Here is a 17,646-nt window from a genome sequence, read left to right as displayed (position 1 = left end):
GACACAGCCCAGGTGGTTATTTGAGGATCATTTATTGCCCCCCCGTCCCTCTCCACCCCCCCCCACCCCCGTCTGCTCTTCACTGAGGAGCTCCAGAAGAGCAGTGTCCCCTCCCAGGCAGGGCCTCTATGTCCCTGGCGCTGTTTCTTCAGGAGTAGTGTCCCAGTGCCCACCACGCAGATGCATCACTATGGTGATGATGGACATGTCTGTGATCCCATAGTCCTGGAGGGTGTTTTCCAGCTCCAGGAGGCGGTTGGTAAACAGCATAAAGAATTCTGCATTTTCTGAGAAGAAAGCAGGAAGTAATCCTGGGCTGCCCCTGCTCCTGGGGGGACTGCCGTCTAGGGTTCTGTCAGTCTGGGCTGCCCTTGCTCCTGGGGGGACTGCTGTCTGGGGTTCTGTCCCTGCAGGCTCTTCTGTGGGGCCATTACAGGCTAGAGAGAGCTCTGCATGTCCTGCAGCCTGCACCCCTTGGGGGCACCCATATCCTAGCTGAATTGGGACAGAGACAGAGTTATGGAGGAGGGACTGGGGTTGGGAGAAGGAGCGAGTGGCAGACCCCACTGGCCTGGAGAAGCCTGCAAGGATGGGCCTCTCCCTGACCAGCCAGGATGACCAAAAGTGCTGGGCCTGCTAAACCCCTTGCCCCTGAACTCCAGGAAGGGTGACAGAGACCCAGGAAGGAGGCCAGGGAGCCCACCCTGCTGAGCAAAAGAGCCTGAATGAGGACCCTCAGGGCCAAAGGGCACAGCAGGCTTCATGTCCACTCTAAGCCCTGGCTGTGGACCCAGGCCGGCCCTCTCCTGTCCTAGCCCCTGGAGGAGCTCCAGACCTCTCCCCAGGATGCCACCCCTGCCCAGCTGTGTCCCACCTCCCTACCCACCTGACTGGATCACATTCCGGGCCACCAAGTCCTTCAGCAGCTTCACAGGAGTGTTCCTGAACTGCTCCTCAGAACTGGCCACGTCCAGCAGCACATCCCTTCCCATGATGCCATGTATCACCAGCTTGTAGACCATTTTGGTGGGACAAGTGACAGACAGACAGAGGAGGCCGTGTGCAGCTGGCTCTGGCCAGGAGCCCTGGAGTAAAGGGCCAGCCCCTTTCCTCTCTGTTGTCTCCTCCCCCGGCCCCTCCTACTGGGGACCTTGCACTTCCTGCCTCCCTTGAGCAGCTCTTGGGCCCTGGGCTTCCTGGTCTCTCTGCAGACGCAACGTCGTCCCCTGGCTTTTCTTTTCATTTCTGAGCATCTCTGCCTGGTATCACTCACCCCCCACTGAGGGAGGCTGGAGTGTGTTTGTGAAAATACCTACAACTTCCCAGGGAACCTCTCCCCATAGGCCAGAGGGAAGGGTCTGGCAGGGCTGAGGGTGAGGGGCCCTGCCATTGCAGTCAGCCGGCTGTGGTCAGGGTTCCACCTGACCCCACCACAATCACCCCCCCCCAGAGACATGCCCTCTGGGGTGGATGATCAGCTGCCTGCAGCAAGCACCATCTTAATACCCAGGGTCCCTGGGGTCATCCAGGCAGGACCAAGATCCACCCCGCTGAGGGGAGCTCTGTGCTCTCAAATCTGAGCGGGGCAGAGGAAGTGTCCCCACCTGGAGAGGAGGGAAGGGCCTGAGAATGCATCCCTTCTGCACCAGCCACATCCCACCCCTTCTGGCTTCAGCCAGGCCCCCAGTAGGGTCACCTGGAGAGTCACCACCTGTACCCTCTGCTGGCCCAACCCCTTCCACCTGCCCCTGCAAATGGTCTCCTGGTGCCGCAACGGCCCTGCCAGGCACCCCTCCATTCAAGTCTGCTTCAGGCCCCAACCTGCCCTCCCCAGACCTGCGGCCTTGCCCCCATTCCCTCTCCCTTTTCCTCCCCCTCACCCCCACTCCATCCCAGACCCTCCACCTCCCCTTCCCTGAGACCCCTCCCTCTGTCCTCCGCCCCCCAGGTCCTCTGCCCACTGAGCTCCATCCTGTCTACCCCTACCTGTTACTGTCTCAGGAATACCTTTTTCCGCGCTATGTAAATTTTCTTTTCTTTCTTTTTTTTTTTTTTTTTAAGGACATACATTACTTTTAGAAATAATTAAAGTTGTGCTAAAAATTTCAATCTGGAAGAAAAATGTCTCCAGAACTTTCCATAAAAATAGTAGGCCTGGCTCGGCGCCTGTGGCTCAAGCGGCTAAGGCGCCAGCCACATACACCTGAGCTGGTGGGTTCGAATCCAGCCCGGGCCCACCAAACAACAATGACGGCTGCAACCAAAAAATAGCCGGGTGTTGTGATGGGCGCCTGTAGTCCCAGCTGCTTGGGAGGCGGAGGCAGGAGAATCACTTGAGCCCAGGAGTTGGAGCTTGTTGTGAGCTGTGATGCCACAGCACTCTACCCAGGGCGACAGCTTGAGGCTCTGTCTAAAAAAAAAAAAAAAAGTAAAGGCCACATTCAGTGTCAGTTCCATGGATCCCCATCCTGTATTCACCAGAGCCAGGATGATGGTGCTTCCCTTGTCACCAGCTCCCTGAACATGACCCTCAGCAGCTGCCCCATTCAGGCTGCCCTCCTCACACAGTGCACCTGCTGGTCGTTGAAGCAGTACTACTCCACCCTGCCAGGGGGCTGGACCGGGGCCGTGTAGCGGCCCCTTGCTGTAGTCTCCTGGGGACAGCACATAGCATAGGGGAGATAGTGTCTCTGCTCCTCCAGGGGAGACCGTGGGCTTCAGAGGGTGAGGGCAGGTGAGGGTGCCCGCACTGTTGTGTCCTGGGGTGATTGCAGAGACCCTGCTGACTGGAACTGTGCTCAAGGGCATAAGCGTGGTAGGGCCCAGGGCTCAACCCCTCTGAGCAGAACGCATAGCTCCAGGGCTCCCCTCAGGAGCTGCTTCCCACATTAGGGTCTCTTCCAGTGCCACAGGGGTCTCTGGACCCCTCTTCTGGGAATGAAGCCCTTCTTGGCTCCCAGACCCAGCCCCTCTGGGAAAGCACACACCTTGCATCAAACCCCAGCACACAGATCACCTCTGCAAAGGCAGCAGTGCTCTGCTCCCCACTCCTGCTCTCATTGCCCCTGGCCCCATCCTGTGACCTTTGCTGGGCCAGTACTCAGTCAACATGCACGGAAAGAAGGGACAGGTGGGTGGAGCACCCAGGCCTAAACACTGCTGTCAGCCAAGGCCACAGGAATGGGACCCCACAGCCGGGTGCCCCCTCCCTTGCCAGGCACTCACCAGGGATGAATGAGATGACCTGGCTTCTGTGGTGCTGATGGGCAGTTTCAGCACTTGGGCGACATGGATGGGCTTTTGAAAAATTAGTTGAAATAAACAAAATCCTAGAGAAAAGGTGATGCTACAAGCTATCCGGAGAGGAAATAAAAGATCCGAATAGTGTAGTAATTCATATTTGCATATACGTATATGCTTATATACATATTTATTTATTCAGAAGGTTGAATCTGACACTAAGTGTTATCAAAACCTTCCCACAAATGAAGCAAAAAACTTTGAGACTCAGCTGGCTTTCCTTACAATTCTACCAAGAGTTAACCAAAGAAATAATTTCAGTTTTAAACAGACTGTTTCAGAAAATAGAAAGAAAATGGACCCTTCCCCAGCTCAATTGTCCAGGTTGATACAGTGACTGTAGAAAGCTGCCTTTATCTTCTTCTAAATCTCCAAGACAGGATGATCTTTTAGATATGCTGCTGTCCTGACCTCCGTCTCCTGACCTGGTGTCCTGACTCCATCCGCATCTCCTCCCTGTCCCCCTTTCCTCCTGTCCCTTCCCTTCATCCTCTGCTGCCCCCTTCCTCCTTCCCTTTCTCCCTCCTCATCCGCCTCTCTCCTCCCTCCTTCTCTTGTCTCTACGTCCCATAACTATTTAAGAAGGCCCATTCCCCTTTTGTAAGACCCGAGCACCGAGACCTTCAGGCACTCGTGATCTGCCCGAGCCTGGTTCCTGGAAGCCCCTCTGAGCCAGAGGGACAGCAGCATCTGCATTTTCCTTCTGCTCCCTCCACCCCACTGTCCCACAAGTGAGGAAGCCAGTCTGATCCTCTACTCAGAGGCTGGGACCTTGGCATTACAGCACTCACAGAAGAACAGGTTGTCTCCATCAGAAAAGTTCTGGATGAAGGGGAAGCTCAGGCCATCTGTGTCTTAGAAGGAAAAATAAAGAGGCTGAAGGTCTCTGGGAAATTGCTGTGATGTCATTGTGGGTCAGTCTCACCTCAAGATTCCCAACCCTCTTTTCTGCTAAATGAAGAGATAGGGAAAGTAACACACGAGGTCTGGACAAAATGGATATATCAATAAAGAGGTTTCTAAAACATCTAAAAGGAAACCACAAAGAAATTCTGGAGCTGAGAGGTATCATAAGTGAAAGGAAATTTTCACCAGAGGGATTCAAAGGCAGATTTGAGTAGGAAGAAGTATTAGCACACTTGAAGACAGGACAATGGAAATTATTGAGAATGAGGAACAGAAACAAAAAAAGATTGAAGAAAAGTGAACAAAGCCTAAGGGATCTGTGGTACACCATCAAGGGGACAAACATACACATTGTAGGAGTCCAAGAAAGAAAAGTGAGGGAGAAAGAGGTAGAGAGAATATTTGAAGAAATAGTTGCTAAAAACAATCAAATTTGATGCAAGATATTAATCCACAAATCCAAGAATCTCAAGGAACTTCAAATAAGATGAACTCAAGGGGACCCACCCAAGACACATTATAATTATACTTCCAAAACACAAGCAGAAAAGCTTGAAGGCAGCAAGGTAATGGGACCCAGTTTGCCCTATTACTGGCCATGCTATTTTGATCAACCGATCCAGGTGGTATTCACCACATTTCCCCATTTTTAAAGGAACCTCTTACTTTTGTATTATTATCAAAGTGATTTGGGTGGCCACATTGTCGTCATACAAGCATCCCTTTCTGCTGAGCCTTTTGCCCAGTGATTCAGGGTCCCTTTGAATTCTGTGGTACATGGTTACATCAGGGCTTTCCCTTCTCCACTTCATACCTGAACAGGTAGAGATGAAATGCCACTCTCCTTTTAGTATCACTCTGACTCGTGGATATTCTCACTTCAGTGTTAAAATCTAATATTTGGTATTCTTTTGGTGTTCAACTTGTCCCAGATTTGGCCCAATTCGAGCTGCCAGCAGTGCGCTCTGCCATGTCCCATCCCTTGCTCTCTGGGAGAACAGGACACTCCAGGCTCCTGCCTTCTGTCTCTGCCCCAGCTCTGGAATCAGCCCTTTTTCTAAGGAGCCCTGGCACTCTTGAGGGGCCAAGACTTCTAAACCACACATTTGGTGTAGTATTTCCCTAACCTCAGAAGATTCCTGCCAGTGCTCAGGGTAGACTTCAAACTCTGAGTCTGATGTATGAGGCCCTGCTTGGTTAGGCTCTGCTCATACCTTCCCCCAGCCCTTTGCTCCCTGTAAACCTTTATCTACCCTCCCACCTGGGAAATGTGCTCCCACACAGCCCCCTGAGTAAGTCTTTCGTAGCTTTTCCAGCTCTTGGGCTGGAAATCACCTGCCCCTCCCCCCCAAATCAGCGCCCTCAAGCTTTCCTTCCCACTTTTGCTCTGTGTCCCAGGATGCAAGCTGTGTCTTTGCAAGCCTCTGCCACACCACCTGGCCCAGAGCCTGTTCAAAGTGAGAGCCTCTGCCTGGACCCCCTGAGCTGTCTCCGAGCTGTGCTCCCCATGGGGGCTCTTCCTTCCCCACCTGACCTTGTGACCTCAGTTCACACCTTCACTGTTCACTCATTCATTCCTTCCTTTCATTCCTTCCACTGGCCCTGCACAACTCCTGGAAGGGCCCTGGGAACTCACAGAGATACAGAAGGCCTGCTGGCCAGCAGGGCACTCTCAGGCCCAGCCCCTAAGGGAGGTCTGGAGTGAGAGGTGACCACCTGGTTGTCCTCAGGGCCTATAGGGTGTTCCTTTAGCACACCGGCTCTGCCCTCTGATGGATCTCCAGGGTATGGACATCTTCCATTGGCAGTTGCCTAATGCAGCCTGGCAGAGGTGGTCATCCCTCTTGCTGGTAGAGCAAGGGTCCACTGGCCTTGCCCATAGTCCCCTGATAATTACTTTGGCACCCTGGCCTTCCAAGCTGGTACTGCCCAAGCATGACAGCTTGCCAACCCTTGGTGTTCCTGAGGCCACTTCCTCCATGCCCCATAGGCCTATTTCCTGCCCTCCCTATGGGGAGAGGCCCCAGGGTGCCTGCTGGGCAGGGGAGCTGCATGCTCTACAAGTCCAGAAAGGAGTCTCTGCCACCCTCACCCCAGGTGGTCAGCCTCTGCTCCCAGCTCTCCCTGGAAGCTGCAGACCTCTGACATCTCGTCCCCTCCCCAGGCCTATAGAGTCAAGGAAAAATCGTTCAGACAGGGGACTTCCCCAACACCACCTCCCTTTCCACAGAGGCTGGACATGGAAGAGAGGAGCTCCTCACTGGAAGAGAGGAGCTTCTCACAGAGAAGCCCGAGGGGCCAGGTCCTCCACCTTCTGTCCTTTGTGTGTCCACTGTCCACCGTGGCAGCAGCCTCAGTTTGCAGAGGGGCCAGGGCATTCTCCCTCAAAATGCTCTCCCCATCACCCCCTGCCCAGGACCCAAGCCAGTTACCTGCAGCTTTGTGGGTGTGCTCAGTCCCCAGGTCTGTCCTGCTTATGGCAACAAAATGCCTCTGTTCCCCCAAGGACCTCTTCCCTCAGCCCCCATTCCAGAAGAGCCTCAACACTCTCAGGAAGCAGGAGGTTCACAGCCTCCATTGTTTCCATTTCCTGCTGAGAGTACTTCTGACCCTGGCCACTCTGCAAAGGCTTGTCTGGGCGTCAGGTGCTTGCAAGGAGCGCTGAGCCTGTCACCTGCCTCCAGCTCAGAGGCCACCTCAGGCCCAGGCTGGAGATGTGGACTCACTGCCACCAGCTCCATGAATCCTATAGGCTCATCCCTGAGGGATTTGAGGGCAGAGTTGGGGTGACAGTCCACAAGAAGAGGAGGAGGCCAGTCTGGGGATCAAGGAGAAGTTTTATTGGGAAGAAAAGAGCAGATAGGAGTGTGAGACAGGTCCCTCCCTGTCATAGGGCTCCAAGAGGCTTTTATTAGGCTTCTCAGTGTTTTTGGAGTGAGGAGGGCACTGCGAAGGCGGCCGTTCTGTGCTGCAGAGGGGCTAATCTTTGCACTGGGACTAATCTCAGAGTCACTCTCTTCTACACAGGAGCTGATCTTTGTGCCAGAGGCTAATTAGCCCCACTGCATGCAGCCAGGGTGGAAATTTCTGCCCCGTTATTTCCCAGGAACACAGGCCTGGAAACACTCCAGGAGGGGGTCGGGGGTTGCTCTGACCCTGCAGTGTGGTTTCTGGCCTGTTTTCTCTCACTAGCTGTCATCCCACGATGGCTGAGCTCTTGTCAAGGTGGTGAGGATTCCTTCTCCACAGTCTCTGGGGCCCTGCTCACCTGTCGGCCCACCTTCGGGCATCTCTGACCTTCAGATTCACACCAGCATGTCCTTGCCACAGACAGGAAGCAGGACTCAGAGCTGTATGGTGAGTGTGTCTGGTGTGTCCTTTGTGCCCAGCACACAGAGGTTGCCTGAGAACCCCAAAGAGGAAACAAGCCCAGGGCATCAATGCCCAGTTCCAGCCCACAGCCCAGCCCAGGAGCCCAGGCAGGGCCAAGACCTCCCCACAGTGAGTTCATGTCCTTCCTGCTCACCCCCATGAAGGCCCTGACCATCCTGCAGCCCACTCCTGGTGCCTCTGAGAAACACCCGAAGTGCTTCAGAGCACAGGTCCCCATGCAGGGCCATCTCCCTGCCACACCTGAGCCCAGGACCCCATGAAGGGAAGAGCCAGGGCAGAAGCAGAGGTCGAGGAGGGGCAGAGTCACTCACCCATCGGGAACCCTGCTCCCCGCTCCTGCTGCTCTGTGTGGGTGCCAGAGGGGGAGGCAGGTGACAGCACAGTGCTTACCCAGCAGCTGCGCTTCCCAGGCACACCCTGGGTAGGGACCACCCGGGCCATTTGGCAGAACCAGGTGTGGGGTCAGTGTTCAGCCAGGGAAGAGGGCCAACTTTCAGTTTTGTTTCTCTTCTGGAGAACATTTCTGAGCACTCGTGGCATTCCCTTCCCCTGTATGCCAAGTGGGATGGGGTGGGGTGGGAAATCCATGAGAGGAGGGAGGGACGTCCTTCCAGCCCTCACTCCCAACCCCACCTCTGGCAGGGCTTGGCCTACCCTGGGAGGGAAGGGGACAATGCCACTCCCCCAAGGCCAGAGTTCAGTGCTGGGACATTGGTAGGAGGAGAAGCCTTGGCAGGGGCTGAACCTGACCTTGACTTCTGCCTGAGCAGGAGTCCTGCACTGTGCTGGACTGGGCTGAGGCTACCTGGGGGACCCCACTTTCCAGGCCTGGAGCCCACTAAAATCTGCCTCAATCCCTGGGGTTGATCTGATCTTCACCCTGACCTTGACTCACTTTATAGTAGGAAGATGACTGGGAGCAAAGTGAGCGGGAAGGTGACTGAGCCCAGGACCCAAGATGGGAGGGATCCTGTCTCTTGAGAAGAGCCCTGACTCTGGACTTTTGGTGATAACATGTGTCAATATAGGCGCATTCATTTTAACAAATGTGTCCTACCGGTGGGGACACTGGTAATCCAGAAGGCAAAGCACACAAGGGGGCATGGACACCTAGGAAATCTCTGTTTCTTCTGACCAATTTTCCTATGAACCTAAAACTGGTTTAAAAAATAAAGTCTATTCAGAAAACAGAGAACAAACAGAAGTTTAAAACAGTGGAAGGTGCAAGCCCTCTTGTTATCTACACAAATGAGACCCAAATGGATCAGATAAACCAGCCAATTAAAGGACCCTCGCAGAAGGAATACATAACACGCCCCTAATACATGCTGTCCTCAAGAAACTCATTATGGCCATAATTATATAAGTAGGCTAAGGGTGAAAGGAGACACAGGCAAATACAAAGTCTCGTAGGCTCTGTTAATAGCGGATATGTCCCCATGGCGAGGACAATTACAGAGACAATAACAGGATGCCCCAGATATCAGGGCTGCCCTAGTAGCCTCCTTGTGGGAGCTGTGCATGGTGACACAAGCATTCTTTCCACCCTCTTCCCTAGGTCCCCTGGGGAGGTTCCCTGGGGAGGCAGAGGACTTTCCTTGGCCCCACAGGTTGAGCGAGCACACATCTGCCCTTCATGCCTCTAGCGCCTTCCTGTTTGGACAACCAATGTTTCAGTTGCCTCTTTCAATTCTTTACTGAGCCATTTGTCTGAAGATGTATTTCTTATTCTGAAGAAATGTAATTCCCCTTTCCAAATCGGTGCCATGTCTTCTGTTCCAATTCTTTTACAGCACTCTGAGTATTTGCTCTGGCACTAGGTTGGAAAGCCCAGTCCAGAGCGTGTGTTGCTGTCAGGACCCAGACCCCTCCCAGGGCTACCAGGATCCGGTAAACTTGCTAGCTGCACGGGTTGGGGGGCCTTCCCCAGGAAGCCGGCCTTGCAGCTGTCTGTAGTCTCTGCCTCTTACTTGCCCGCAGGACTCTTGTTTCTGGCATCTTGTGCCTCAGAGGGTTCAGGAGGGACCAGACACAGCCTATCCCTGCCCTGGGCAGCCACTGCGCCCACTTGTTGCTTGGACCCTGGGGATCACCTCAAGAGAGCGCAGCAGGACATCCGTTGCTTCTTCCTGTCACATTCTGAGCCTGGAAGGGGGTTCTTCTGATGGACACCCACAGGCCCTGGTTTAGTGGGCCCTCACATTCCCATAGTGATGTCCATGGACCATGTTTCTACTCCTATGTGCCTCATCTCACGGCCAGGCCACTACACACTGCCCACAAATCATGAAAATGAGGGGCAAACCATATGCAAGTCAGCTCACTGAGCTGATTTGTTCTTATCTTCTTAAACCAGAATGACAGCTGTGCTAATAGGAGCAACCATCTATCTTGGGACACACTAAGCTTCTCGTCGTTGGTTAGCTGAGAACTGTTCATAGGGCACTGTCCTCACGACTGTGGAATCCAAAAGCTCCTGCCTGGGGGAGTGTAGTGTCAGTCCTGTGAAAAGAGACCAGATGCTTGTGGTGTAATGTCCCTCCACGCGGGTCCCTGTAGCACCTCTATACAAATAAATGAAATTTCCATTTACTCTGGAAATCTTCTGGGCACTGACCTCTCCGGTGGAGTGTTTTTCTGGCATTGCCTAAGAAGTTCTGGGTATTTCAGGTCCCAGTGTTATTTTATGTCCTTTGGTCACAGGGTGGTCTCAATCATAACCTCACACCACCTACCTGTCTCTCAACAGAAATGTTCTGGTCCGCAGTCCCAGCAGGAGCTGCTGGGTGGTGCTCATGGGCCTTTCCAGGAGCCCGTGGGGCTCAGGCAGTTCTGTGATTCCCTCTGGCATGCTGGGCTGGTATCCGCTGAGGGCAGATCTGCCTTCTGTTTCACAGTGATGCGTAGGAGAAGCGAGGCACAGTTCTACTCCCATGACACAGTCAGGGACAGCAGGCATGAACATGTCACATACAATCTGTCCCAGCTTTCATCCTAACCCATCAGACTTTGCTTCCTGCGTCCTCCCAGCCTGAATGAGGGTTCAGCTGTCACCTCACCAGTAGGTCTGGGAGCCCCAAGTCGGCTCCACACCCTGACTGTTCCACCCAATCATGATATGGCATTGGGTCCCTGGCCAGGGTCATGGTGGCCAAGGGACCCTGGCCACCTCCCGGGCACTTACCTTGGTTGGATTGTGGGACCCTGACTCTAGGCAATCAGACACTAACTTCTCCACTGCCTTCTGACTTCATATATTCCAAACTGGGTGAATACAACAGATTTCTTTAGGGGTTTTAGACGCTGGGAACAAGCGAGACCTCCCGTCAGCTCCAGTTCCTGAGAGTGCTGCCGTGGGAGCTTGGTCTGACCCCACTGACATTCAGAAGCACCAAAGGCAAAGCTTCCTTTCTCCCCTCCCTGTGGAGTCAGGACAGCTGACTGCACAACTTCCAGCTTTGCAGTATTGAAATTAACTCATAAAATAATGTCACTCTTCTCTAAAATGCCTTTATGTTCATGTAAGCTGTAGTTCAAAAAACTAAAATTGACATAAGGCTTTAGTTTTCCTCTGTCTAGTAACCTATAATGCTTAAAGTGTGAAGTTCCATAAGTATTAAGCAGTGTGGGACACATCGACATCACAGAATGTACATGTGATGACACAGACCTGGAGTATTGCTGGTAGAAGGCTCCCTCAGCTCCCTGCCAGAGTGATCGCTGGGGCTCCGGTATGCAGGCATGGTCAATCCATCAATTGTCCACATGGCTGACCTTAGTCTCCAGCCCTCAGGAGGTTGAGCTGCATGACCCAAAGCCCCCAGCCTAGTTCATATTGCTGGAGGGATCTGGCGTGGTCAGTCCCCACTAAATACTATATAGCCTGCCCACCCTAAATTGCTTCCTTAGGCATTATCCAAGGCCCCAGGTAAACAAAGACATGCCTGTCAGTCATGACACCTTAATAAGGGCTTAGTAATCATCTTCTAGAAGCCAAGGGAGGTTGGCAGGTCCACACCAAGACACGTTTGTTTGGTTAAATTCTTTACTGCATAACACCTAAGGTAAAGGATTGTGGGCACACTCAAGGATTTCCAAAGTACTGTCATGTCCCTACATGTGGGGCAGCTGGCAGGGGCCCACCAGGATGACCAGCCACAAGGAGCAGGAGGTCTTGGCCGTGGCTGGCTGGGCCCACGTTCCAGGGCCCAGAGCAAACAGACACACGCCCAGGAGCCAGAACCTCCCTGGTTCACCTCAGCGGCGGCAACAGAGCTGAGGCTGCAGCTCCTATGCTCTTGGCTGTGCCGGTGCCCTGGGGATGCCTCAATCCAGACCCCCAACAGGTGCCCCAGCCCAGCTCCATCCTTCCCTTGTCCCCTTGTTCGACATCAGAGGGTCCCCAGGGTCCCAGGGGCAGCTTCTGGGAAGGGAACTCTATCCTCCCAGACCCAGAAAGGGAGGAAGACAGTGCCTGGGCGTCCTCTCCACCAAGGGTGCCCCAGCCCAGCACCTCTCCACTGAGGGGCAGAGGAGTGTGTCTACACCCAGTGCTGTCCACACAGCCTGACAGCAGAAGTGTCACCTCCTCTGCAGGCCCAGAACCACAGCCAGGCACATTTTTCTGTTCCTACCAAAGTAACTTTGATTTTTTTCTCTTTTTCATTTGTATTGCTATTAAGTAATCATTAAATGGCTTAAGTGGCAATCTGCTAATTCTTAGCTAATGTTTGTAACTGCAGGCCATTAGAAGTGAAGGGTGTTGATACTGTCCTGTTTGTAAGAAGTATAATTACATTATTTTTGTTGTTGCTGATAAGTGCAATTAAGTAATCGGAAACACTGCAAGAACTCCAGTTGGTCCTCAGAAATAGTGTTGATGTTTTTGTCTTTTGTTTTTATTATTATCTAAGTGATTATACAACATCTCAAATGGAAACCTGATAAAACTGTGATTTCTTAGGGTGGTGTCTTACAGATGTATATTATATAAGTGTGAATCTTAGGAAATAGTTTCCACATTACTTAATTTCCAAATAGTGCAAGTAGAATATTTTTGATCATTACAATTTTTTTTTTTTTTTTTGGTCATTACAATTTTATAAGTCTCTCTTCTGGTCCGGAAAACCAAATTTAAATCTCTGATGAGCTAATTTGAATTTTATTACATTTGGTTTTGCTGCTATAGTTAAGTGATTACACAATTGCTCAAATTGAAGTTGGATAGAATTCTAGTCCTCAGAATAATGATTTATATATGAGCTCCTTTGGAAATGCTACTTCCTTTCCCCCTGTTCTGGGCAGGGCATGGACATTTTTTGGGTGTGGCCAGCTATTCAGTGAGAGTTTTATATGTGCCTCTCACAACTAGAAAGATTTAAAAGCACAGTTTTCTTCTATGGACCAATAGATGAATTCACTCTAATTATAAGACTAACATATTCTTTTTTTTTTTTTTTTTTGAGACAGAGTCTCACTTTGCTGCCCTCAATAGAGTTCTGGGGCAGCATAGCTCACAGCAACCTCAAACTCTTGGGCTCAAGCGATCCTCTTACCTCAGCCTCCCAAGTAGCTGGGACTACAGGTGTCTGTCACCACACCTGGCTAGTTTTTAGAGACCAAATCTCTTTCTTGCTCAGGCTGGTTCTGAACTCTTGAGCTCAAACAGTCCATCCACCTTGGTCTCCCAGAGGGCTAGGATTACAGGTGTGATCCACTGCAAGATCCGGGCAAGACTAATATTCAACTCACTAAAGCCGGGTTTTAAAAAATTTGGGAAACATGGGTGGTGCCTGTGGCTCAGTGGGTAAGGCGCCGGCCCCATATACTGAGGGTGGCGGGTTCAAACCCGCCCCGGCTGAACTGCAACCAAAAAATAGCCGGGCGTTGTGGCAGGCGCCTGTAGTCCCAGCTACTCAGGAGGCTGAGGCAAGAGAATCGCTTAAGCCCAGGAGTTGGAGGTTGCTGTGAGCTGTGTGATGCCATAGCACTCTACCGAGGGCCATAAAGTGAGACTCTGTCTCTACAAAAAAAAAAAAAAAAAAAAAATCGGGAAACACTGTTATGACAAAACATCTTTCATGTGTGTATTCATCAGGGATGTTGGCAGTTCCACATCGAGAGACCCACTGGCACCACCTCCCCTTGCCCCCAAATTCAGAATCCAGTTTGGGTAGGAGTCTCCTCAAGGGGCAACTCAGCCCCCAAAGTTGTTTCCTCAAAGCACCCTCTTCCCAGCCCACCACCCCCGTCACCTTCTCTGGCAGTTTCCCAGAGCACACTTTCAGGCTTCTGCCCATGGGATCTGTGGCCAGGGGCCTTCCCTCCTCCAGGGGCTGATCTGTTGGGAGGTGACCCTAACTCCAACCAAAAAACAACCCCAGAGGCACCAGAACAAAGTTCACAAGTCAAACCCCCCTCTTTGGGAAGTCCTGCCCCCCACAAAATAATGAGGCGACCAAGCCTTTCTGAAAACCTGTACACCCGTCCATGTCCTGTGATTTTCATCTCCCCTTCCTATGTCCAGTTGTGGGTTTGGAAAGGGTCTCAGAGGTCAAGCTGGCACCCTTCACACCTTCCCTGACCACACCTGGTGAAAGTTGGAATGGGATGGGTGGGAACTTCAGGGCAAATCGGGGCATTAGCCCAGAGGCCTGAGCCTGGCCTGCACAGTGGGCCTGAAGCCCTGCAGCCCCCCTTGGTGCTGCGTCGAGGTGGGGGGGGGGCTGCTGCGTGGCTTGGACTTCTTCACTGTGGCCCCACAGTCCTTCAGCCCTCACGGCACTGTCAGAGCTTGTCACCAGCAGGGACAAGTCACACCACCTGGGGAAGCCCAGGCATCCTTCCCAAAGACCCTGAATAATCCCATGAGATAGTAACCTCTGATAGACGCATTTGGGACTTCCTCACCTGCAATTTGGAGACACTTGTCACGAAGTGAGGTGGCTCTTTGAGTAGAGGGTGTGGCACCATGTCCAGCAACCAGGTAGTGCCCAGTGCCCATCCACGTGGGTCAAAGAGACTGTCCAGCTAGAGCCACCGTTGGCTGAGCAGGACGCTGGAGGGAGGGGCTGATCCTCTGTAGGGATGATGACTGAGGGACAGTGACACTTTGGATCAAAGCTGAGAGGAAGGCTCCAACATGGAGGTGCTTCAGGCCTCCACCGCCAGAAGAAAATCCAGGTGACAGGCAAAGCATAGAGAAAATTAAAGGAAACTAGAAAGGCCAGGTTGGTGGCTCCAGGGAAGATTAGGGTGAGGTGGGAGGAGGTGGCCTAGCCTGGAGGGTGAGGGGTATCTGGAGACGGTGAGAAGTGGGGAAGAGGGGCTTTGAGAGAGAGCACCCTTTTGATGCTCTTTAGAAACCCAAATTTTAAAAAGAAAGAAAATCTCTTTCACATTATTTTAGTGACTATGTGAACTAAAATAAAATTTTAAGACTCTCAGCCAAGCGAATGAACTCCTTTTAGCCAAAGGGACCCCAGAAATAGGGGAAGTTGAGTTGCTGGCCATGAAAAGGGAGGCCACACAAACCTCCTCACGTTCCCTCCCTTCTTGGAGATGACCTCTGTGACTCATTAACAGGCCCAAGGCGACAACACAAGGCAAAGCTTAAGCCACACCTGCAGGTGTAAGTCCTGGGCTTGTCTCTGATTAGCAGACTTCACATAAAACTTTAGACAAAGCTTTATTTCTTTAACCAATTATAAAACAAAGGATCTTTACATCCATCCATCATCTGTAAGCCCCCCCACCCCCGACTCCTGCATTCAAGATGCTGTGCCTTTTCCGGCCAAACCAACGTAGGCCTTCCTTGTGTTGATTTATAACCTTACGTATTAATTCCCATCTCCCTGAAATGTAACAAAACTGTAACCCAACCACTATGAGACCACGAGGCTCCATGGGCATGGCCCTCTGAGTCATGGTTGCCCATATTTGGCTTAGAATAAACCTCTTTAAATTATTTTACAGAGTTTGGGCTCTTTTCTGCTGAAAGTTGTGTCTCTCTAAATGTGGAGCCAAGCAGAGATGGAGCTCCTGGGATCTGTTTGGGTGATGCTTGCAGTGGTGTTAGAGGCTTGAGGAGAGACCCTGAAGCTTCCAAAAGATGTTGGTTTCTAACCATAATTGTGAACTAAAATAAAATCCTAAGGCTCTATTGACTGAGCATACTCTCTCTTGGCCAGTAAAACCCTCAAACTGAGTTCCCAGCCATGACAAGATGGGAGGTTGGACATGCTCATTACACCCTCTCCCTGGCTAACAGTCATCAGGCTTTTTTTCCCTAGGGCTAAACAAAACCAACCTCATGACTGGAGACCAGTATTCTTTCCTGAGGCCACCAACCATGGAGTGGTTTTAAATATCTACAGAGGAGGTGCAGGTGTGTCCTTTACCTTTTGAATCAGAGGGCAGCTGTACACGGACCTCATGAAAGGGCATAAGGTCAATGGTGCAGGCCCAGGTTTCTCCTCTCAGAAATATTCATGACTCTGAAGCTCATTGAGTACGTATATTTGGCCACTTGACTCAGCATAAAACCTGTTCCCACCATCCCTCCCTTGAAGCATGTGTTCTCGGTTTGTGGCTGGGGCTCTGCTGGAATGGCCACCCAAAGCTCTCCTCCCCAGATTTATGTGCCTTGTCATTTTCTTCAGATGACATAATCTATAGGTGATGGGATAAAATGTGTGTGTGTTTTTTTTAACATCCTCCCTACTGCCTACCAAGGGTGGTGCCCTGGCACTCAGAGGGGTTCAGGCACAGGAGGGAGGAGAAACCCTGTGTGGACTGGGGTTCAACACTGAGCTTGGGGGCCAGGGTGGGGCTGGCTTTGCTAGCGGGCAGGCAGAGGAGACATCCCTTATGAGGCAGTCTCTCAATTTTTGGGTTAAATTTGTGCTGAGGGACAGCCCTCATCCCCAGGATCCATAAAGCAGCAGAAGCCTCAAGATCAGGGTGTGCCCAGGGAGACTGCAACTTATGGAGCCTGGAGGGAAAGCATGAGCACACATGAGGCTGAGGACTAGTGCTGCAGGGCCATTTGCAGCCCTTTCTGCACTGCCTTGGCCACCTCCCCCAGACATCAAGGCTGAGTGATCTCCCAGGAGAAAGAGTACCCATAGTACCCAGGTGGCAGTTGATGTCAGCAATCCAGGAGGCCACCTGAATGGAGGCTGTCACCATCCGGATGGTGGGGCAGCTCAGCCCCATCCTCCATGCCCTGAGCCTCTCCAGTAAGGCCACATGTACCACAGAGGTGGCCAGGTTGACTGCTACCACACAGACAGCCTTGAGGGCATGGTGTCAGGGGTATGGGTGTGCCCACCTGGAGCAGAAGCCATGATGAGCACTGGGTGTGGCCCCACCCAAAGCAGAGCTCTCCTCACGCAGCCAGGACACCACCGGTCCAGGGGTAGTTCAGCAGCCAGAGGGTCACACGGTGGCATAGTGAGGGGGCAGCTTGGGCCTGGCCTGCTGTAGGGAGAGGAAGCCCATGCTCGCAGAGGTAGCTGACACAGCAGAAGCTTGGCCACGGCCACCTGGCCCAATGTGTGCAGGACACAGCTGGCTGTCCCCTACATGTCCCCAGCAGAGCCCCAGTGAGCCAGGCCATGCACAGTGAGCACGGCATCAGCCGGAGGCAGCTGGCGATGCTGTCACCTGCCACAAGGCGCTGTCAGTGCTGCAGCTATTGGTGCTGATCCTGGGACAGCAGCCATGGAGGCCACCAAGGCCACTGCGAAGCCTGAGATGGTGGGGGAAGTTGGTGGGGTGGGGGGTACTGGGAGCCAGCCCAGAGGCCAATCACCCACCCACCTGGCCAAGCAGAGATGTCAGGTGGACGGGAGCCTTGGGTGCACTGATCCCACCCAAGCCCAGCTCGACCTGCACCTGTAGCTTCTCTCTCTGTGTCTCTCTGTGTGTCTGTCTCTGTCTCTCCTGGGCCAGGTTGCCCCTCCTCTGACCTCTGACCTGTCTCTAGACTGTTGGTTTGGGCTCTGTGACCTCTTTGCCCTGCCTGGTGGGATGTGGGGCCCTGCC

The 17,646-nt window shown here is 52.5% G+C and overlaps 1 protein-coding gene across 1 annotated transcript in view; it reads right to left on the bottom strand.

Moving 5' to 3' along the window:
• Positions 1–15,371: 15,371 nt before the first annotated feature.
• Positions 15,372–17,646, bottom strand: part of GPR35 (G protein-coupled receptor 35) — a 33,150-nt gene continuing 30,875 nt past the window's right edge. Inside the window, exon 3 of the mRNA XM_053598361.1 lies at positions 15,372–17,079. The gene's annotated coding sequence lies outside the window, so the exon portion shown is untranslated. The remainder of the gene's footprint in view (positions 17,080–17,646) is intronic.

The sequence above is a fragment of the Nycticebus coucang genome, chromosome 7, assembly GCF_027406575.1.
Source record: "Nycticebus coucang isolate mNycCou1 chromosome 7, mNycCou1.pri, whole genome shotgun sequence".
Classification (NCBI taxonomy): domain Eukaryota; kingdom Metazoa; phylum Chordata; class Mammalia; order Primates; family Lorisidae; genus Nycticebus; species Nycticebus coucang.
Note: the sequence above shows the minus strand (reverse complement) of the source record. Positions and strands in the feature narration are given on the sequence as shown.